The 24292-nt window shown below is 42.2% G+C and overlaps 1 long non-coding RNA gene across 1 annotated transcript in view; it reads left to right on the top strand.

The window, feature by feature from the left end:
- LOC125126350 (uncharacterized) overlaps positions 1-24292 on the top strand; it is an 89234-nt gene that overhangs the window by 49036 nt on the left and 15906 nt on the right. The gene's annotated exons all lie outside the window — the stretch shown is intronic.

The following is a 24292-nucleotide window of genomic DNA, read 5'->3' on the forward strand; positions in this document are numbered from 1 at the left end:
GAGGAGTAGCTGGAAAGGAGGAAGGGGAGAGGACAGGCAACCAGAGGCACTCAAGGATACCCAGTGTTGGAAGCAATAGCCACTAGCGAGCATGAAGTGGGAAGAGGTGGCTTTGGGCATTGAAGAGAACAGGTGGCTCCGAGATACTGGCTCCTCAGCAGGTAGAGACAGCTGTGGGCTTTGCCTTGAACAAGAACATGCAAGATACTGAGAGGAATCCTGGTGACAGGAGAGGAGGGAGGCTGACCAATGAGATCTGTCGGCTGGACCCCAAATGCCAGTCTTAAATTCTGGACTTTGTCATTAGGGCGATGTGCCCCTGGATGATAGTGGGTGAGGTGGACAAAAAAGTGTTCCATGGACAAATGTTTGGGAAGCACTGTTTTCAAAAAACCTGAACACCATTTACTGCAGGCTTTCTCAGAGCCTTTCCTTCATATGCTAATTAACGATCATCTTTGTTTTCCAAGAGGGGGCAGGCCCCTTTTCTAAGGGCCACCTAAAGCCCAGCCCCAGGGATCTTGGTGCTCTTCTGAATACACTGGGGCCCAAGGATTAATAAGTGTATCTTACTTGCTGGCTCTGGCCCAAGTGTGATGGATGGCACCTGTAGTCACCAAGGAAAACATGACTTTCCTAGAAACCCAGATTTAATGACCATCTCCTCAAAGGGCAGTCAGGCTGTAGAAGCCCAAGCAAGAAGCAGTGGTCATAAGAAAAATCTTTACAAATGAGTTTGGCAGACTCATGGCTATGAGTTCCAGTCTTCAGGCGACATCCTGTTTGCCAAATCAGGTCGCCAGGTCAGCAGGGATTCAGAGATACTTGGTCATGGTTAGGGAATCCCATGGCCTATGCAGAGAATACACCGACTAGAGGTTATAGTTGGAACATTAAGGCTGCTTGAGGCTGCATTCAGTGTGGTTCCTCCACTAGGGCTTACCCTGACCGGAGCTTCATATGCCCCAGTGTGACTCTGCAGAAAGCACAGGAGCAAAGATAGCCCTTAATAACTGGGCTTTCTCACTGCTGTACTAAAGCAGCGGCATCCACGGTATGCTGCTCAGGGACCCCTCTGACGAAGTGTAACCAACACCAACAAGCCCTGCATCCTCACTGGGAGACATAGGGTGACCAGAAGAACGGCATAGGGAAGAGACCGCAGACCCTCTGGGACCTTCGTGCACTATTCTGCAGCATTCCCTCGGGCTCCTAGAAATCCTAAGGGCACCGAGCAGGGGACCCCAGAAGCCCTACTTGAGCAGATGGGGATATATGAGCAGGAGCCATGCCCGGGTTCCCTTGTCCTCACAGACTAGGAAAGCAGTGTGTGTACCTGTATCCTCGCTTGTACTTGCAGGCTGCTCCCGTCAATTGTTAGATACCTTGTGGTGATGACATCTTGCGTGTAGGGTGAAAGTGTGCTGAGAAGGGAGAGGTCAGTGGGAGCTAGCACCTCCACGGAAGGGTTCCAAGACGTGGCAGGGTGGGATCAGCTTTTCCAGTGGCTTGGTTTTAACGGTATAGAGAAGAGAGGACTGGCCTGGCCGGTCTGGCCAGCATCAGGATAGAAGCCTGGAGAGGCTCACAGAGGCATCATCAGCAACTTCTCTGAGGAGCTGCATCTCAGGCTTAGGAATGTCATGTGTCTCATGGGGGCCTGCAGAGCCCCAAGCCCTCCCCTGCATCAAGCCTCACTCTGGCTTTCATGGGCAGATGAGCCTCCCAAGTCTTCTCCATGTAATTGCCTTTCTTCTTTGCTCACGTCCCTCCCTAGTCTGTCTTTTTCCAACACTCCAACATGACACTGAAATGGCCTCAGCTGGGTATCACCAGGGTCCTCCTGTCAGATTCATCAAATTAAAAAAAAAGAATAGTTTGATCAAGATATAATTCACACACCATGTAATTTGCCTGTTTAACTGATACAATTTAATAATTTTTAATATATTCACAGAGTTGTACAACGATGACTACAATCAGTTTCATTTAAAAAAATTTATAGTTGATTTATCGAGTTCTGTCAAGTTCTGCTGTACAGCAGAGTGACCCAGTTTTATATATATACACACACACACATATGTATGCATGTGTATATATATATATATATATTCTTTTTCTCACATTATTCTCCATCTTGTTCCATTACAAGTGACTAGATATAGTTCCCTGTGCTATGCAGCAGGGTCTCATTGCTTATCCATTCCAAATGCAGCAGTTTGCATCTATTAACCCCAGTCCATCCCACTCCCTCCCCTCCTCCTCCCCCTTGGCAATCACAAGTCTCTTCTCCATGTCCATGAGTTTGTTTCTTTTCTATAGGTAGGTTCATTTGTGCCGTATATTAGATTCCAGGTATAAGGTCTATCATATGGTATTTGTCTTTCTCTTTCTGACTTTTTTCACTTAGTATTAGAGTCTTTAGTTCCATCTCTGTTGCTGCAAATGGCATTATTTTGTTCTTTTTATGGCTGAGTAGTATCCCATTGTGTATATATACCACATCTTCCTCATCCATTCATTTGTCATTGGACATTCAGGTTGTTTCCATGTCTTGGCTATTGTGCTGCAATGAACATAGGTGTGCATGTATCTTTTTCAAGGAAAGTTTTGTCTGGATATATGCCCAGGAGTGGGATTGCTGGGTCATGTGGTAGTTCTATATTTAGTTTTCTGAGGTACCTCCATACTGTTTTCCATAGTGATTGTACCAATCTACATTCCCAGCAACAGTGTGAACAATTTCAGAATACCTTCCTCCTCAAAAAACCATGCCCATTAAAAATCATTCTACTTTTCCCCCTCATGTCCCACCTGTAGACCTGGATACCCACTAATCTACTTTCTGTCTTTTGCCTATCTGGATATTTCATTTACATGGAGTCACACAACAAGTGGTCTTTTGTCACTGGCTTCTTACCACATACATAATGTTTTCAAGGTTCACCCGTGTTGTAGCATATATTAGAATGTCATTCCTTTTTACGTCTGGGTAATATTCCGTTGCATGGATATACTTCATTTCATTTATCCATTCATCACTTCGTGGACATTTAGGCTGTTTCTTCTTTTTGGCTGTTATGAATAATGCTGCTATGTACATTCACATACAAGTTTTTGTATGGACATATGTTTTCATTTCCTTGGGTGTGTTGCTAGCGTAGAATTGCTGGGTTATATGGTAACTTTATGTTTAACATTTTGAGGAACCATTAGACTATTTCCCCAAAGCAGCTGCACTATTTTACGTTCCCATGAGCAGAATGAGAGGGTACCAATATTTCCACATCTTTGCCAACATTTATTATTATCTCTCCTTTTCCTTATAGACATCCTAGTAATGTGACGAAGTATCTCATTATGGTTTGATTTCCTTTTCCCTGATGTTGAATACTTTTTTCAGGTGCTTATTGACCATTTGTACATGTTCTTTGGGGAAATATATATTCAAATGTTTTGCTCATTTTTTTAAATGAATATTTGTTTGTCTATTATTGAGTCGTAAGTGTCCTTTCTATATTCTAGACACAAGTCTCTTGTCGGAAAAACGATTTGCAAAAATTTTCTACCATCATCCAGGTTGTCTTTAACTATTTTGTGTGTGTGTGTGTGTGTGTGTGTGTGTGTGTCACACTTGAGGCATGTGGAAGTTCCCAGGCCAGGGATCAATATGGCACCACAGCAGCCACCCAAGCTGCTGCAGTGACAATGCCAGATCCTTAACCCACTGCCCCAGAAGAGAACATCTCTTTATATCTTCTTGTTGATACTCCCTGCAGCACAGTTTTTTTTTTTATTTTGATAAGTCCAATTTATCTCTTTCTTCTTTGGTTGCTTGTACTTTGGATTTGATAGTTGAGAAACCATTGCCTAATGCAAGTAACAAATGTTTACTCCTATGTTTTCTTTAAAGAGTTTTAGAGTTTTACCTCTTCCATATAGGTCTTTAATCTGTTTTGAGTTAACTTTTCCATATGGTGTGAGGTAGAGGTCCAGCTTCATTCTTCTGCATGTGAATATTCAGTTGTCCCACTGCTATTTGAAGACAATTCTATCCCCCATTGAATTGTCTTGATGCCCTTGTCAAAAATTAGTTGACCTTAAATATAAGAGGTTTATTTATAAATTTTCACTTCTGTTGATCTATATATCTGATCTTTAGGCCAGTATCACACAGTCTTTTTTTTTTTTTTCTGTCTTTTTGCTATTTCTTGGGCCACTCCCGCAGCATATGGAGGTTCCCAGGCTAGGGGTCGAATCGGAGCTGTAGACACTGACCTACGCCAGGGCCACAGCAACGCAGGATCCGAGCTGCATCTGCAGCCTACACCACCGCTCATGGCAACGCCGGATCGTTAACCCACTGAGCAAGGGCAGGGACCAAACCCACAACCTCATGGTTCCTAGTCGGATTCGTTAACCACTGAGCCACGACGGGAACTCTTTTTTTTTTTTTTTGTCTTTTTCACACAGTCTTGATTATGCTAGTTTAATACTTAGTTTTGAGAGTAGGATGTGTGAAATCTTCTTCTTCTTCCTTTTTTTTGGGTCTTTTTAGGGCTGTACCCATGGCATATGGAGGTTCCCAGGCTAGGGGTCAAATCAGAGCCACCTACGCCACAGCCATTGCAACACCAGATCTGAGCCACATCCAAGACCTATGCCATAGTTTGCAGCAACACCAAATCTTTAACCTATTGAACAAGGCCAGGGATTGAACCCTCATCTTCATGGATACTAGTTGGGTTCTTAACTTGCTGAACCACAATGGGAACTCTGAATCTTCCTTTTTTTACCCCCAGGTTGTTTTAGTTTTTCCAGATATCTTGCATTTTCACATAAATTTTAGGATCAGCTTGTCAGCTTCAGCAAAGAAGCCCATTGGAATTTGATGGGAATTGCATTCCATCTGTATATTACCATCACAGCAACATTAAATCTTCTGATCCATAGACACAGAATGTCTTTCCATTTATTTTGATCTTCTTTAATTTCTTTCACACATGTTTTCAGTATATAACTCTTACACTTCCCTGGTTAAATTTACTCCTAAATATTTTATTCCTTGTGAATTGTTTTCTTAGTTCATTTTTTGGATTATTTTGCTAGAATATAGAAATACAGTTGATTTTTGCATATTGATCTTGTCAAGTCTGATGACCTTATTTATTAGTTCTAATTGTTGTTTAGTGGATTCTTTAGGATTTTCTATATACAAGATCCTGTCTTCTACGAATAAAGACACTTTTGCTGCTTTCTTCTGATCCAGACGCCTTTCATTTCTTTTTCTTGCCTAACTGACCTGACTAGAAATTCCATTACGGTGTTGAATAGAAGTGATGAAAGTGGATGTTCTTGTCCTATCCCTGATATTCAGGGAAGGCACTCAGGCTCACCTCATTAAATAGGATGTTAGGGTTTTTTTGTTTTTTTACCAGGCTGAGGAAGTTCCTTTCTATTTCTAGTTTGTTGAGTGTTTTTAGAATGAAGAGCTGTTGAATTTTGCCAAAAACTACTGAGGTTATCTTGTGAATTTTGTCCTTTATTCCATTGATATGATTTAATTGCTTTTCAGATGTTCAACCAACTTGCGTTCCTGGAATAAATCACATTTGGTCATGGTTTATAAAGCTTTTTCATATGTCATTGAATTTGGCTTTCTAGTATTTTGTTCAGGATTTTTTATATCTATATTCAGAAAATATATTGGTCTGTAGTTTTTTGGTTTTGATACTGACTTGTAGAATGAGTTGGGAAGTGTTCCTGCCTATTAATATTTTTAAATGACTTATTTTTCATATTGTGAAAATAGGAAAATACAGAAAAGTATAACTAAAATTAACATTACTCATAATCCCACTATGTAGAGGTAGCCCCTGTTAATATTTAAGTGTATTTTCTTCCCATTTTCCCTGTGCTTATAATGTTAAATACAAAATTATATTATTCTCTATATAGAGTTTGGTATACCATTTTGCTTTTTTTTTTGTCTTTTTGTGTTTTCTTGAGCCGCTCCCATGGCATATGGAGGTTCCCAGGCCAGGGGTCGAATCAGAGCTGTAGCCGCCGCCCTACACCACAGCCACAGCAACGCCAGATCTGAGCCGCGTCTGCAACCTACACCACAGCTCACGGCAACACATGGATCCTTAACCCACTGAGCAAGGCCAGGGATTGAACCAACCTCATGTTTCCTAGTCGGATTCGCTAACCCCTGCGCCACGACGGGAACTCTGTCGTTTTGCTTTTTTTAATGTTAAAATCACATTGGTGAGCTACAGTGGAATATTATTCAGCCACTAAAAGAAATGAAGTACTGATATATTCTACAACATGGATGAACCTCAAAACATCAAACTGAGTGAAAAAGCCAAACACAAAAGGTCATATATTGTATAATTCCATTTATATGAAATATCCATAAATTTAGGTAAATCCACAGAAACAGGTTGCTGGTTGGCAGGGGCTAGAGAGTGGGAAGGGGTGGTAGGGGGAGTGTGGAATAGAGAGTTTGGAATGCTTGTGAGTACAGGGTGTCCTTTTGGGGTGAGGATAATGTTTGAAACCAGTTAGTGGTGGTGATTACACAACATTGTGAATATACTAAGTGCCACTGAATTGTCCATTTTTAAATGTTGTCTTTATGTTCTGTGAATTTCATCTCGATTTAAAAATTTTCATTTGTGAGCATTAGTATATGTGATTTTAATCTCTTTAAAGTGCGATTTTGAAATATTTTATTAGATTTAAAAAATTACAACATGTGCATATTTTGTTGTTATGAAGTAAAATAATAGTTAAGGTTTATGTGCAAATCTCAGAATCCCATAATGATTTCTCAGTAGCTACAAAGTGTTTCATTAAGGATATGCCTTATTATATATCTAACTCATCTAAAAATTATTATTATTATATATTATACTCTAATGAAGATCCTTTAAATTGTTTCTTAGAAGTGAGTTATTATTTCCTAAGAATGATTTACTTAGGCTGGATTCCTAGAAGTAAGTGTTTGGGTCAAAAGAGAGTGCACTGCCATTTTTTTTAGCTTCAAAAAGTCTTATATTTTAAATAAATCTTTGCTGGGAAAGGCAAAAATAGAAAGCTTTATAAGATACTATACTATAGGGAAATATCATCACAATTTCAGGATAGAGAAAAATTTAAGTTAGGCCCACTCAAAAAACCCATAAAGGGAGTTCTCGTGGCTCAGTGGGTTAAGAACCTGACTATTATCCATGAGGATGCGGGTTCGATCCCTGGCCTTGCTGAGTGGATTGCTGATCTGGCATTGCAGCAGACTACTACGCAGGTCACAAATGTGGCTTGGATCCTGTGTTTCTTCTCTGTGGGTAGACTGGTGGCTGCAGCTCCTGTGTGACCCCTAGCCCAGGAACTTCCCTGTGCCACAAATGCAGCCCTAAAAAGCAAAAAACGAACAAAAAACTCATCAAATTAATGACTAAATAGAATTATATTCCAATTAAAATTTCCTATTCATCACTTTACAGGAGTAAAGTGGTGGAGTTCCTGTTGTGGCTCAGTGGGTTAAGAACCTGACATACTGTCTGTGAGGATGCAGGTTCAATCCCTGGCCTCGCTCAGTGGGTTAAGGATTGGGCATCACCAGAAGCTGCAGCATAGGCCACAGATGCAGCTCAGATCTGATGTTGCTGTGGCTGTTGTGTAGGCTGGCAGCTGCAGCTCTGATTAGACCCCTAGCTGGGGAACTTCTGAATGCCTTGGGTGTGGCCCTAGAAAGACAACAAAAAAAAAATATGAGCCAAGGATGCATTTCTAGAAACTGTATTCAAAGAAGGTAGAAGAATGAAATAATAAGCATAAGAGAAGAAATTAGTGCACAATGTTGTAAATAATAATACTTTAATTAATAAAAAATACATTAAGGAGTTCCTCTTGTGGTGCAGTGGTTAACGACTCTGACTAGGAACCATGAGGTTGCAGGTTCGATCCCTGGCCTCGCTCAGTGGGTGAAGGATCCGGCGTTGCCAAGTGAGCTGTGGTATAGGTTGCAGACATGGCTCGGATCTGGCATTGCTGTGGCTGTGGCGTAGGCCAGTGGCTATAGCTCCGATTCGATCCCTAGCCTGGGAACTCCATATGCCGTGGGAGCAGCCCTAGAAAAGGCAAAAAGACAAAAAAAAAACATTAAAAAAGAGAAGTTGGCGAAATAAAAACCATACAATAGAATTTTTTGAGTGCTAAACTTTATTTTTCAAAAAAGGAAATTGATGAAACTCTGGTGAGACTCACAAAGAGAGAATAAACAAATAAATAATAAGAAGAATGAAGAAGGGAACATTACTAGAGATCCTATACATGTTTAAAAGATGCTAAGAAATAACGAAAAAAACAAACAACCCACTTACAAAATGGGCAGAAGACCTAAACAGACATTTCTCCAAAGAAGACGTACAACCAGTTGGCACATGAAAAGATGCTCAACACTGCTAATTTTTAGAGAAATGCAAATCAAAGCTCCAGTGAGGTACCTACCACCTCACATCAGTCAGTGGCCACCATTAAAAAATCTCGAAGAAAAAAATGCTGTAGGGGATGTAGAGAAAAGGGAACCCTCCTTCCCTTTTGGTGGGAATGTAAATTGGTGCAACCACTATGGAGAACCTTATAGCAGTTCCTATAAGGTTCTATTAAAAATAGAGTTACCATATGATCCAGCAATCCCACTCCTGGGCATATATCCGGAAAAGACACACACTCTAATTTAAAAAGACACATGCGCCCCAATGTTCCTAGCAGCCCCATTTAAAATAGCCAAGACATGGAATCAAACTAAGTGTCCTTCAACCGATAAATAAAGAAGATGTGATATACACAATTGAATACTACTCAGCCATAAAAAAGAATGAAATAATGCCATTTATAGCAACATGGATGGACCTAGAGATTACCGTACTAAGTGCAGTAAGAAAGAGAAGTACAGATACCATATGATATCACTTATATATGGAATTAGACACAAATGAACTTATTTACCAAATACAGACTCACAGACATAGAAAACAAACTTAGGGTTACTAAAGGGGAAAGAAGGGTGGAGGAAGGATAAATTACGAGTTTGGGATTAGCAGATACACACAACTATATATAAAAAATAAAAAATGAAGTCCTACTGTATAGCACATACTCAATATTGTATAATAAACCATAATGGGAAAGAATATGAGGAAAAATGTATATATATATTTATATAAAAATGTGTGTGTGTATATATATGTATATATGTGTGTGTATATATATATATGTATATATGTATATATGTATATATATATATATATCACTTTGTTATACACCAGAAACTAACAAAGCATTGTAAATCAACTTTACTTCAATTTTTTTTTTTACTTCAATTTTACAACGTTTTAAGGTAAGGAGTTCCTGTTGTTGCTCAATAGGTTAAGAACCCAACATAGTGTCTGTAAGAATGTGGGTTTAATCCCTGGTCTTGCTCAGTGGGTTAAGGATCTGGTGTCATGAGCAGCAGCATAGGTCACAGATGCGTCTCAGATCTGGCATTGCTGTGGCTGTGGGCCAGCTCCAGCTGCACCTGCAGCTTCAATTTGACCCCTAGCCCAGGAACTTCCATATGCTACAGGTGAGGCCCTAAAATTAATAAAAATTAAAAATTAAAAAATTGAAAATAAAAAAAGATACTAAGACATATTATGAACAACTTAATGCCAACAAAGGTAAGAAGTTTCAATGAAATAGAAAAACACCAAAAAATAATAATTTATCAAAAGTGACTCATGAAGAAATGGAAAATCTGAATAGCCCCATAACTGTTAAAGAGATTGAGGGAGTTCCCGCTGTGGTGCGGTGGGTTAATAATCCAGTTTGTCTTGTGGAGGCACTGGTTTGATCCCTAGTGCAGTGGGTTAAGGATCCGGAGTTGCTGCAACTGTGGTGTGGGTTGCAGCTCAGGATCAAATTTGATCCCTGCCCCAGGAACTTCTATGTGCCACAGGGGTGGCCAAAAATGATTAAGTAAAGAGGTAAAGAAGAACACTGGAAAATTTTAAAAGAGAGATTGAATCAGTATTTATTTATTTATTTAAAATTGAAATATAGTTGATGGACAATATTACATAAGTTACAGATGTACAACATAATGATTCACAAATTTTAAAGTTATATTCCATTTAGTTTCTATAAAATACTGGCTATATTCCCTGTGTTGTACAGTACATCCTTGTGACTTATTTTATACATAATAATTAGTACCTCTTAATCCCATACTCCTATCTTGCCTCTCCCCTTCTCTCTTTCCCCACTAGTAACCACGAGTTTGTTCTCTATATCTGTGGGTCTTTTTTCCTTTTTGTTATATTCACCAGTTTGTTTGATATTTTACTTTTTAGAGTCCGTGTATAAGTGATATCATGTGGTATTTATCTTTCTCTGTTGACTTATTTTACTTAGCATAATACCCTCCAAGTCCATCCATGTAGTTGCAAACAGCAAAATTTCATTCTTATATATGGCTGAGTAGTAGTCCATTGTGTGTATGTCTTTCCTTGTGTGTGTGTGTGTGCACGTGTGTGTGTGTAGACCACATTTTCATGAAAACAACCTAAATGTTCATCAACAGAAGAATGGATAAAGAAAAAGTACATATACACAATGGAATACTACTCAGTCATAAAATGATGGAAATAATGCCATTTGCAGCAATATGGATGCAACTAGAGATTATCATGCTAAGTGAAGTAAGTCAGAAAGAGAAGACAAATACCCTATGATATCACATACACAGAAGCTAAAATATAGCACAAATGAACTTATCTACAAAATAGAAACTGACTCACAGAGGTATCTACAAAACAGAAACTGACTCACAGAGGTAGAGAACAGACCTGTTGTTATAGGGGGAGGAGGGAAGGGGAGGGATAGAGTGAGAGTTTGGGGTTAGCCAATGCAAAGTATTATATGTAGACTGGATAACAACAAGGTCCTAGGGTATAGCACAGAGAACTATATTTAATATAGCTGTGTTCTGTCCTGTGATAAAGCATAATGGAAAATAATACTTTGGGAGTTCCCTTCGTGGCTCAGTGGTTAACAAATCCAACTAGGAACCATGAGGTTGCAGGTTCGATCCCTGGCCTCGCTCAGTGGGTTAAGGTTCCCGCATTGCCATGAGCTGTGGTATAGGTCGCAGATGCGGCTCGGATCCTGCGTTGCTCTGGCTGTGATGTAGGCTGGCAGCTACAGCTCTGATTAGACCCCTAGCCTGGGAACCTCCATATGCCCCAGGAGTGGCCCCAGAAAAGGCAAAAAAACAAAGTAATAATATAATAATAATAATATTTTTTAAAAGAATGTAAAAAATTTAGGTGGGGGATGCGCTGGTGTTGTGGGATGGAAATCCTATAAAATTGGATTGTGATGATCATTGTACCACTATAAATGCAATAAATTCATTGAGTAATAAAAAAAGGAATGTAAAAAATTTAAAAAAGAATGCTGCAATGAACACTGGGGTGCATGTATGTTTTTAAACTGGTGTTTTTGTTTGTTTTCAGATATGTACCCATGAGTGGAATTGATGGCTCATATGGTAGTTCTATTTTTAGTTTTTTGAGAAACCTCCATACTGTTTTCCACAGTGGCTGCACCAATTTACATCCCCACCAATAGTGTACAAGGGTTCCCTTTTCTCCACATCCTCACCAGCATTTGTTGTTTGTGTTGTTTTTAATGATAGCCATTCTGACAGGTGTGAGGTGATATCTCATTGTGGTTTTAATTTGCATTTCTCTGATGATTAGTGATGTTGAGCATCTTTTCATATGCCTGTTGGCCATCTGTATGTCCTCTTTGGAGAAGTGTCTATTCAAGTCTCCTTTTAATTAGTTGTTTTTTGATGTTGAGTTGTATGAGCTGCTTATATATTTTGAATAGTAACCCCTGACTGGTCATATAATTTGCAAATATTTTCTCCCATTCAGTAGGTTGTCTTTTCATTTTGTCAATGGTTTTCTTTGCTGTTAAAAGCTTTTAAGTTTAATTAGGTCCTATTTGTTTATTTTTGCTTATATTTCCTTTGCTTTAGGAGACAGATCAAAAAATATTGCTATAATTTATGTCAAAGAATGTTGTGTATGTTTTCTTCTAGGAGTTCTGTGGTTTTCTGGTCTTACATTTATTTAGGTCTTTAATTCATTTTGAGTTCATTTTTGTATATGGTGTAGAATGTTCTGTTTTCATTGCTTTGCTTGTACATGTCCAGTTTACCCAGCACCACTTATTGAAGAGACTGACTTTTTTCCATTGTATATTCTTGTCTCCTTTGTCATAAATTAGTTCACCATAAGTGTGTGAGTTTATCTCTGGGGTCTCTAGACCATTCCAATGATCTATGTGTCTGTTTGGTACCAGTACCATACTGTTTTGATGATTGTTGCTTTGTAGTATAGCCTGCAGTCAGGGAGTGTGATTCCTCCATCTCTGTTCTTCTTTCTCAACACATTTTGGCTACTCAGAGACTTTTGTGCATCCATATAAATTTTAAAATTATTTGTTCTAGTTCTGTGAAAAATACCCATGGTCTGTAGATTGCCTTGGGTACTATGGTCATTTTAACAATATTAATTCTTCCAATCCATGAACACAGAATATCTTTCTGCTGTTGGTGTTATCTTCAGTTTCTTTTATCAGTGTCTCATAGTTTTCCAAGTACCTCCTTAATTATGTTTTACTTCCTTAGGTAGGTTTATTCCTAGATATTTTATTGAATCAGTAATTTAAAGTCTTCCCACAAAGAAAACTCCAAATACAGAGAGCTATAGCTAGGAAATATAGTGAATATTCAATGATAATAAAATTTCATTCATACACAATCTGTCCTAGAAGTTTAGAAGTTTCTACTCCCAAAGAACCAAAATTATCCTCCTCAACTCATTTCATGAAACTAATATGACCCTGACCCCCAAATCTGAAAGGATCGATATAGGAAAATGAAAGGTCTGTCTCACTTATAAACATAGGTATAAAAACTCTACACAAACTACTATTAAGCAAAATTTAGCATCATACAAAAAGGATAGTGGATATGACCAAATTACAATTAATCCGATGAATTCAAGTTTTGTATAGTATTCAAAAATGCTAATGTATTACTACACTAGCAGATTAAAGGAGAAAATATTATGGTTATCTCAATAGATGCCAAAAATTTTTGCCAAACTGGGAGCATAAAGAACATTCCTTAATTTTATAAAGGGTGTTTTAAAAAACAGAACCAATGCAAGCATCATACTTAGTGGTAAAACAATGAAAGTTTTCTCTTTGGAAGTGGAACAAAACAAAGATATCCATTACTACCACTTTCATTCAATATTTTACTGGAGGTTCTGGCTGGCCTAGTGAAGAAAAAAAAAGAATAAAGATTGGAAAAGGAAGAAACAAAAATACCATTATTTATAGATGATAGGATAGTATACAGAGGAAATAAAAATAATCTATAGATAATTAGAATTATTAAGAGAGGGAATTCCCATTGTGGGTCAGCAGAAACAAACCCAGCTAGTATCCATAAAGATGTGAGTTTGATCCCTGGCCTAGCTCTTGAGTTAAGGATCTGGCATTGCTATGGGCCGTGGGGTAGGTAGCGGATATGGCTCCAATTTGATCCCTAGCCTGGGACTTCCATATGCTGCAGGTGTGGCCAAAAATGCACACACACACAAAAATTATTATGAGTTCATCAAATTTCCTGGACTTTAAATCAGTTCATCTAACAGTAGCAACAAAGAGAAAACTTTAAAAACATAGCATTTGTAATATAATTTAAAAATACCAAATCACTAGGAATAAATCTAATAAAAATTGAGTAAATCTCTAGTGCAAAAAAAAAAAAGTATTATTGACAGAAAGTAAGGATCTTAATGAATGGAGATATGGTGTTCATGGATTAGAAGACTCAATATTACAAAGATTGTCAGTTCTTCCTAAAGTAATCTACACATTCAATTTTATTTCTAATAAAAGTTCATTGGGTTTTTTGGGGGGAACTTGACAAGATGATTCTTAAATTTATATGGACATGCAAAAGGTCAGAATAGCTAAGTTGTTCTAGAGAAAGAATGAGGCTAGATGAATTGCCGAACCAGATTACTATATGCCTATACTAATTAAGACAGTGTGACACTGATTTGGGGAGACGATCCAGTGGAATAGAGAGGAAATTATGACATGGACCTGCCCATATCCAAATGCTTGATTTGCGACAGAAATAGCATGCATAGCAGTGGCAAAAAGACACCCTCAGTAGACTTGGCTGGCGCACTTGGATATTCAAATCAAAAAAGAATGAAATTGGACCCCTATCTCACACCATACACCAAAATCAACTCTAGGAGCATATGGACCTAAATATAAAAAGCAAAATTATAAAGTTTTAAAATAATAATGTAGAAGAATGTCTTCATAATCTTGGGGAAGGAAATTTTTTTTAACAAAGCACAAAAAGCAATACTACAAAAGAAAAATGGGGAGTCCCTGCTGTGGCACAATGGTCAGTGGCATCTTGGGAGCACTGGGACACAGGTTCAATCCACGGCCCCGGGCATTGCTGCAGCTATGGCCTAAGTCGCAGCTGTGGCTTAGATCTGGTCCCTGGCCCAGGAACTCCATATGTTAGGGGGTGGCCAAGAAAAAAAAATAAAGATGGATAAAATGAATTTCTTTCATCAAAGACATTGAGAGTGAAAGTGCAGGCTGGAGAGTAGCAGAAGATAATTGCAACAGATAAAACTAACAAAGTGCTTTCATCCAGAGTATGTATAGAACTCATAAGAATTAATAATAAAAGACAAAGCAGTAGAAAAAATGGGCAACTCAAGCTCGTCAAGTTGTATAACTTAAATATACACCGCTTTTTCTGTCAGTCATACCTCAGTAAATTGTTTTTAGTTTTTGTTGTTGTTGTTTTGTTGTTTCGTTTTTTTTGTCTTTTTGCCATTTCTAGGGCTGCACCTGCGGCATATGGAGATTCCCAGGCTGGGGTCCAATTGGAGCCGCAGCTGCCAGCCTACACCAGAGCCGCAGCAACATAGGATCCGAGCCACGTCTGCAACCTACACCACAGCTCACGGCAATGCCGGATCCTTAACCCACTGAGCGAAGCCAGGGATCGAACCTGCAACCTCATGGTTCCTAGTTGGATTTGTTAACCACTGAGCCACGATGGGAACTCCACTAAAGTGTTTTTAAAACAAATAAATAAGTAATAATCTAAAAGGTATCCTGGCCAAAAGAAAAAGAAAAATGGGCAAAAGATAGGCACTCTGAAAAATAAGAAACTCAAAGTCCAATAAAATTTTTTAAAAAGTACTCAATTTCTTTGGTAATGAAGGAATTACAAATTAAAATCACGATGAAAACAAAACAAAATCATGATGAGATACGACACACTTACCAAATTGACTAAAATTTAAAAGTCACAATACCAAGTATTAGCAAAAACATTTATCTTTGTAAATTTACACAAATTTGTACAACCACTTAGGAAAACAGTTCAGCATTATTCAGTTAAGCTGAGAATAACATACTCTATGACCCATTACTAGGCAAATATCCTACAGAAAAGAGTGCTTATAGAACAGGAAACATGGACAAGAATGACCATAGAAGCTTAGTTTATAGTAGCCTTGTCATAGGTCAGTTTCCCAGGGATCAGATACTGCAGTGGAGTTTTGGATGCAAGATATTTATTAGAAATATTAGGGGAGTTCCCGTCATGGCTCAGTGGTTAACGAATCCGACCAGGAACCATGAGTTTGCAGCTTCGATCCCTGGCCTCAGCTCAGTGGGTTGAGGATCCGGCATTGCCGTGAGCTGTGGTGTAAGTTGCAGACGTGGCTCAGATCCCACATCGCTGTGGCTCTGGTGCAGGCCGGCAGCGGTAGTTCCAATTGGACCTCTAGGCTGGGAACCTCCATATGCCACGAGTACAGCCCTAAAAACAAAACAAACAAACAAACAAAATTTAGGCGTCACCGTCTATGAAAGGAAGAGAGAGGAAACAGAACTGAACCGAAGTCAAACTGTGATGAAAGTTCAACAAAGTCTAGGCCATCCTGGTAGGAAACTGAAGCAAGTATTCTGCACCTGAATTCGATATTGGATGAAAATGGCCCAGCCTCTGTATCCTTGTTTTGTTCAGTCACATGGTACAAGCTGCTCCGGGAAGGGGCGCCACACTCCCTGCAGCTCAGGTGGACCTTGAAGAAGGTCTTAGCCACAGGTTTCTGCTGATCACACTCCCTGCCACTGGACAGGGAGGGACCTGTGTGGCACATCTTTGCATCTGCCACCACGACCTAAATGTCTGTGAGTTGAAGAGAGCTTAAACGGTGCTGTGTTCATACAAGATACCCCGAACCCCCAGCATTTCCTCACGTATCTCCCGCCTGTTCCAGGGCAGGCAGTGATCCCATCTTCACCAACACTTAATTGGGTCAGTGTTTCAAAATTCTGGCTCTTCGAGCATGTGCTCTAATTAGTATTTCCCTAATGACAAATGACGTCGAGCACCTTCTCGTGTGGTTGTTACCAAAGTTATCTTCTTTGGTAAAGTCTTCTTTAATCCAAGTCTTTGGCTTATTTTAAACTTGAGTTGTATGTCATTTTTGTATAATATTTGAGTATGTAATTTTGTATATGGGTCATACATACAGGCCCTTAATCCATACCAAGTTAATTTTTTGTTGGTCTGTGGTGTAAGGGTCAAAGTTCATTACATTGCATATGACTGTCTAATAGTTCCAGCAAGATTTGTTGGAAAGATTGTTCCCCATTGAGTTGTCTTGGTTCTGACAACCAATTTGAAAACCAATTCATCAGGTGTTGTATGGGTCTATTTCTATTTTTACACCAATATCATACTTTCCACACTAGCCTTTTAATTTCCCTGAATTCATTTGGTGTAAGAGCTAAAGTTAAAACCTGGATTTTTTTTTTTCCCCCTGGGGTTGGCAGGGATTAAGCTTTTCATCTCTACTCTTTGGAGGGGATTCATTATATATAGATTTATTATGCCCTATATAAGAGTATTTCTGAGCAATTCTTCTTCATTGACGTGGCTGTGGTTCTAGTGTCAGGTCTATGAAGAGTGTTTTGATTGCTATTCCTACCTGGGAGTAAAGAAGGAGCCCACAGTTCCACCTGCTGTGGAAAGACTGCCTCCGCAGACCTCCAGACCACCATCAGCAGGAGTGAACAGGGCTTCTGACAAGCGCTTCCTCCTCCGACCTCCTGAAAAACCCTGCCGCAGGCCCCTCAGGCTGCTCTCATCAGTCCCTTTATCCCTATTCAGATCAGGCCTCCCAGAGTCCCGGAATTTCCAGAGCATCCGTTACCCCAGGATTCTACGTCCCACATGGCTCCGTATTCCCCTCTTTGACCCCATCGCCTCCCTATCCCACGTCCAGAAACTCGTGGTTTGGCATCAGTCAACTTGCCCCTGTCTTCAACCTCATTTTGAAATGTCCCTTTTGCTTTCTTGCTCTAATGGAAGACTGCCTCTCCCATAACCATTCCACTCGCCTTGCAGCCTCTCAAGGAGTGGCGTTTTTCCCTCCTGCAGTCCTTGTGTCCCTGGGTCTAGGGCTGCGATGTGCCCATTTTGCTCCTTAGTGCCACCTCTAGACAGTTTGCCCTCCTTCTCAGGAAAACCCATGTCGTCAGACGCGACCACCCATTTCTCCCCCTCTCTGCCGTCGTTTATCGACCTCCGAGTCCCTCCTCATCATGCCTTACAGATGGTAACTCCTTGCCCACAGTTACCCTCTCTAAGGCCACTTGAGCCTTAGTTTTTGTCATGATCCTGGCTTCCACAGTACCTCAGCCTCTCACTCCCATCCCCAGACTTTAAACTGGTTGTTACCTGCAAAGCACTCCATTCATCATCTCAGTTTGAAGCATCCCACTGTCTGATAAACACTGCCTCTCTCTCCAGCTCCCTCCCTCTAGTACCCCTACTGCCACAGTTCTTCCAGGGACCCAGCAAGTGTTTCTCTTCACGCTTTCCTCCTTCCCCAGCCCAGAGTCCACGATCCAGTATTATACTCTCTCCCTTGCCCCTCACTGTGCTACAGGCACCTGGCAAAACCACATCCCTGGTGAAACGCAACCCTTTTCCTACCGTATATCTGCACCCACAGGCTGCCAGGATTGAGGAATAACCTCAATTGAGCTGACCAGTCTCACTTTCTTTATTCAGCTAGGTTTTTGGGTTTTTTTTTAATTCTTGAGAATTTTTAGAATTATTATTTTTAAAATTTTTATATAACTTTTCATTTACACTTATTACAAAATACTTCCTATATTCCCAATGTGGTACAATAATACATCCTTGAGCCTGTCTTACACCGAATACTTTGTACCTCCCACGCCCTCTTCCCATTGGTAACCTCTAGTTTATTCTCTGTGTCTGTGAGTCTGTTTCTTTTTTGTTATGCAGCCTCACCTTAAATTAATGACCATAACCCTCCCTAAGTGAGACCTAAACACTGCCCAGCAGTCATACTCCATCCCCAAGTCTACTCACACCCTCCCTCCCGCCGATGGCTTCACACCTCCTCCTCCACCTCACTCTCAGCTGACAACCTCTTCCTAGTTTGCTAAGAAAATAGAAGAGACGTTCCATGGGCTCCACCACTACTTCCTCCACCCACCTGCATCTGTGCTCAGCGACTCTGCCTTCCATTTCACTAATATGGGGGAACCTTCCGTGCTCCTGTTTAAGGACATCTTCCTTTTTGGGGCACCAGATGCCATCTCCACCTGTTTACTCAAGGACTTCACTCCAACTTTTATCCCCCTTCTCACCTGCATCATCAAAATTCCCCTCTCTCCAGGTTTATTCCCATCCACACCCAAAAATACTGCAATTTTTCTATCTTAAAGAAAAACCTCCTCTTGGCCTTATATACCCCTCAAACTGTCCCCCGATTTCTCTGCTCTTATTTATGGGAAAACTTCTGAAGGTTCTGGCTGCCTTCACGTCCTCTCCTTCCTTCCTTTCTCCCATGCACTACCCTCAGCCTCCAGCACGACGGCAAGATACCCCTGTCAAGGAGTCTCCATGTTAAATCTCAAGGCTAGCTTCCCTTGCCTCTTTTCTAGAGTGTAGGCGTTCGTCTCTTCCTGCTCGGCACCCAGATCATCGCCTCCCTCTCCTGGTTTCCCTCCTGCCTGGCTGATTGCTCCTTCACGGGCCCTCTTGCTGGCACTTCTTCCTCTCTAAGGTTCAGTCCCTGGACCTCGCATCTCCACTCACTCTGTTGTTAATCTCCCCCAGAGTGGCTTTAAATATAATTCAGTTGTTGACAACTTCCAAATTTATATCCCTGGCCTAAATCTTTTTCTGGATTCCAGCTCATATTGTCTCTAGACAGTCTCCTGAAGCCAAAGCATGGCTGCTCCCCCCCGAGGCAGGCCCAAGCTTACCAGGCCTGCCCAGTCTAGAGCGCACCCACATCCATGTAGACATTTGAGTTTTAAACTCCAATCTAGAGGGCAAAAATTAAGACTTTGCCTCCGCACAGGCCTTTAGAGCCAGGGCAGTTAGAGTGGCCGAGCAGCTCACGGGGAAGTACTCCAGGGTGGATCAACGTGGCCACTGTGGCTGCATCTTACTTGCCTCCAGATGCCTGCCCCTGACATCTGTGCACTCTGCCTGCTCTGTGTCTCCATTCTGCCTTCCTCCCCAGGTGCAGGGACACAGCGACCCTCCAGGAAGGCCCAATTCTGAGGACACTGCCCGTCTATCTTGTGGCCTCCATGCATTGTCTTACTTTTGGGCTTCATAGTTCTGTGGGCCGCCACGGGGACCAGGCCAAGTGGGGAGCTCTCTAAGGCCCCTCTGGCTCCTTTTCCACCTTCTCAGGAGCCAGACTTGACCTGGGGAACCCCCGTGGGCTTTCCCAGCCCAGTACCCACAGATGGGAGGCCACGAGCAGTCTTCACTGCAGCAGGAGGCGGCAGTCTCCAGGAAGCCTCCTCAGTGGGCTTCTTAGCAGCAAAGGGGATGGGATGTAAGGCCGTCTTCCCCTCCCCACATCACTCAAGGCTGCAATTTTGCAAACCAAGAATTAAAGGCTGGAATACTCAGTGCCCTGCGGTCTCCCAAAGTGGGAGGATCCTAAAGGAGGATCAGCTTCCCTTAGAAGGCGCACTGGCAAGAGGTACCCGGGAAAACAAGCAGTCTTGGGGCACCGCTAATCTGCTTTTTCCTCTTCTTCAGAGTGTCTGGCTGAGCCCAAATTGAATTATTAACCTAGTCCTGTGTGCCCGTGTCACTTTTCCAGACAACCAGTTTATTCATGACTCGCCCACTATCAATTTCAACATGCAATTTGCAATGAAATTTGACTGATCAGCAATACCATAATTAGTTGCAAATGTCTGTGCTTGTATTTGTTTGGTGTAGGGGCTTTTTCATTAAAGTGGCGGAGGCCAGTAAATGCCATGACTTTTCTCTGGAACATAGGACTAGCAGCAGTTGGACCAGAAACAAGCAGGATGGTAAAGAGACTGGGGGGGGTTGAAGCCGCAGCACCAGGAGCTGTGTGTTACCCTGACCCTTCTGTGTGGACAAAGAGGACTCCGAGTTGGACAGATGATAACCTGTGTAATCTGTGGCAAAGCAGGGAACTGGAATTGCTTTGCCTGGCCTCTCCCTCCATCTCCCCAGATCTGCTTGCATACCTCCAGCAACAGGGGGCTTCCTACCAGATGAGGCAGCTCTACTTGTGAGAAACTTCTTCCTCGCCTGGGCTCCCACCTGCAGTTGTAGGTCTGCCTCACTTAGTCCATGGGCCGAGGCCAGTCTCTAAGCCTCAATTTATTCACCTGGAAAAGGGGAATTATGCAGTTGTCTCAAGGATTATAACAGAGTTTCTAGCTGCAAGCAACAGAAATCGACTCTTAAGCAGATTGACTCAGTTGACTTAAGCTAAATTGATTAAAGCCCCAAAACAATAAGGATATTGAGCATTTCAGAGAATCTCTCGGCAGAGCAGAGAAGCAGCCCCATAGACTACACGGCTTTGAACAAGGCCCCAGGTCACACTGCAGTACTCAGTTGGGATCTTGCTGTCGTCACTGTCACCACTGTACCGGGCTAGGTAGGCTGGGCTGCAGCATCCTGTTCATGCCCTCAGGAGTCACCATCCCCACTGCCCTAGGAACACTGGCCGGCTGCACCCCTGATAACCACCAAATGCTTCTTTGGGCCACTAGCTCCTGGGTCACAGTCTGGAGCCCATGTGTCTGATGCCCATGTGTCTGATGGTCAGAGCCTAGGTCATGTGCCCTTGCCCAGCCACAGGGAGGCTGGGAAACACACGCACGTGCTACTTTCAGCCTCTCTGGTGGGAAGTGGGCTCCGCCTGAGAATAAGGGGAATTCCCTCTCACAGGAAGAGGGTTCAGATCCTGGGTAGCCAAAAAGAAGAACAAAGAATCATATACGACAGTAGATGTTAAAGAGGTTTGAAAAGGTACCAAGCTCTACACACCTGCTAAAGCTTAGTATTCATTCCAAAAATATTTCTGCAGGTGCAGAGGGAAGGGAGTTGTGGTCCTGCCCGCAAGGAAAATACAGTGCAATCAGAGTAAGGAGGCATGGGCCAGATGATCCTTGTTCTAGGCAGGGGCTGGTAACTCCTGTGGATGTCAGGATGCCCAGATCATATTCCGCTTAACTATGAGGTCCCAGGTCCCAGGGCACTGAGAAATATTTGGGGATTTCTGAGGCAATCCAATGTTTTCCTAGAGGTGGATGTTACCTCATATTCTCACTGGATCCCAAAGCTGTGCATCAGTCCACTGATGCCTTGTACAGATCCAGGTCCAAGGATTCCTGCCCATACACATTTACTTCCTGTTTTAGAACTGTTGTGGTTTCCCTGCTTCGTATTTGTCCCTCATCTTCTGGTCAAAGCCGTCCAACTTTCACTGGAGAATCCACTCCTCTTCTTATGTTCCGCTTGTGTACTTCAGGTGGAGTTAATTCCCTGTCTTGAGCGTCACTTGTGAACCAGGCCTGACCAATCAGAGTAGCATGGGCCTTGTGCACCGTTCCAAGCTGCGTAATGGTTTAGGGATGAGCGTGTGATGCAAGCCAAGCCACAAGGTCCATTTGGAGTCAATACCAAGTATTTAAGTAGCCCAGAAAAAGATGTTGTCCTTTCTTCTGGACTTAGATATGTGAGGGGGTCATCTTGGAGCTGCTTGAATCTCTCCTGCCATCACAGTCTAAGAATAGCATCAATGCTAAAGAAAGCAGAAATGAAGAATGGCCTGGTCCAGATGACATTTTTGAGCCCCTGGACTAAGCTGTGCCTGAAGCCCCTTAACTTTTTCTTTATGTAAACCAACCAACCAGATAAATAGATTCTTTTTGCTTAAGCAATTTGTGGTGAGTTACATTTTACTTAAAGCTGAAAGAGTTCTAATTGATTCCCACACACATACACTCTGCTAAAGCACCCTGAGCCAATTCCTTAGGAAGATGCACAGTGAAATCACCAGGGGCCTTCTCTCTGGTACAGTAGTTCTTCAGAACCTCATGATGAGGTAAGTCTCCACAAATCATTCCATTTTACAGATGGGAACACTGAGGGACAACCAATCAAGAGCCCGAGCTACGCAGCATTGACCTAGATGCTGAGCCTCAAGATGCGGGTGCTCTGGAACCATCCCCTTACCTCCCCAGATCTTAGCCGTAAGTCCGCATAAGCCAGTGGACTTCTGGATGTACAGCTGTGGCTGAGGTTGGGAGAATAGTCAACCGAGAACATACTTGGTCTGTGTAGAGTTCAGGAAACTAACCCAGGTCTACTGCTCCTGCTGGCATCAGGGTAATAATCAAACTGAGGGCCCCTGGCCGCACCTGGGCCGGGTCTTCTTAAAGGCATTTCCAGGGCTTGCTCTCATGCCCTCTCACGATGCACCCCCACGATCACCCTGAAGGGACCCTGTGTGCTTCCAGCAGTGAGTGGGAAACAGTGGCGTTTGCTCCTAATGACCCACCTTCAACGTGTGAAAAGCATGACCCGAACTTGAAGGGAGCCGTCTTCTTCCCCAAGGAAGATATTGAGGGGCGCTTCTTTCAGAGATGTCGTTGGCTCTGTCGTTCCAGGGATGGAAGACCTGGGCCAGGGCGAGGGACATGAGGACAGGCTCCCCCTTTGAGGAACCCCGCTCGAAGGTGCTGATAGTAGCAAGGAATGAGGGTCCCCTGAATTAGAAGCTGCTCAGAAAGGGACAGTCGGAGACCTTCCTCCTCAGCCTCTGGGGACAGCCTTCCCGCACCCCCAGAAGTCCCGAGCTTCTAAGTCAGTTACACAGGTGGACAGCCGTGGCACACATGGCGAGGCCTCCTGGGGCACAGGGAGCCCCTGTTGTGTTCATGGCCCCATGTGACAACGTTGGAATGCCTGAACCTGCGTGGTGTCTCACTGTTCTTACCCACAGTCAGAAAGATGGGTTTCCCAGGATGGTTCCAGTTTCAAGCATGTTGCCCAGCTGCCAGACCCCATGTTCCTTTTTGGGCTTTTGAAATGATAGGGCCTGCCGAGGCCTGGACAGGACTCTGTTGCCTCTAGGCCCAAAGATCTGGTGCTGCATGTGCCCTACAGTTCGCCCCAGAAGCCCAAGCTGAGCAGGATTGTTAGCAGGCCGAGGGTAGGGGTCCGGGCACATCGTTTCTGAACCGCTTCTGGAATTGGGCTGGCAAGTATTTGCAGCCTGAGAAATGAGCTGAGCCCTTGCCTTGAATCTGTCCTTCTCCAGTTCTGCGTTTCCTCACAAAAGCGTCACTGCTCACGCACACACACTCACACCCCAGCCCAGGTCAGGCACACCCGCACCTTTTGCCTACCTCTCAAACAGGGGCCAGCAAACTTTGTGTACAGGGTCAGGCAGTAAATATTTTAGGCTTTGTGGTCCATGGTTCTGTGCAGTCTCGATACAGGTTCATTGCCTGTGATGTGAAAGCAGCCAGAAACAATATGTAAATGAATGGGCATGGCTGTGCTCTTTTGTTTATGAACACCCAAATCTGAAGTTCATGTAATTTCCACTTCTCATGAAATATTATTCTTCTTTAATTTTGTTTTCAACCATTAAAAAATATAAAAGCTATTCTTAGCTTATGAGCTGTACAAAATAGGCAGAGAGCCAGATCAGGCCCTCAGGCCACAGTTTGCCAATTCCTGAGCTCCCTAAAGGCCTAGCAG

This window comes from Phacochoerus africanus, chromosome 4, assembly GCF_016906955.1.
Source record: "Phacochoerus africanus isolate WHEZ1 chromosome 4, ROS_Pafr_v1, whole genome shotgun sequence".
Taxonomy (NCBI): domain Eukaryota; kingdom Metazoa; phylum Chordata; class Mammalia; order Artiodactyla; family Suidae; genus Phacochoerus; species Phacochoerus africanus.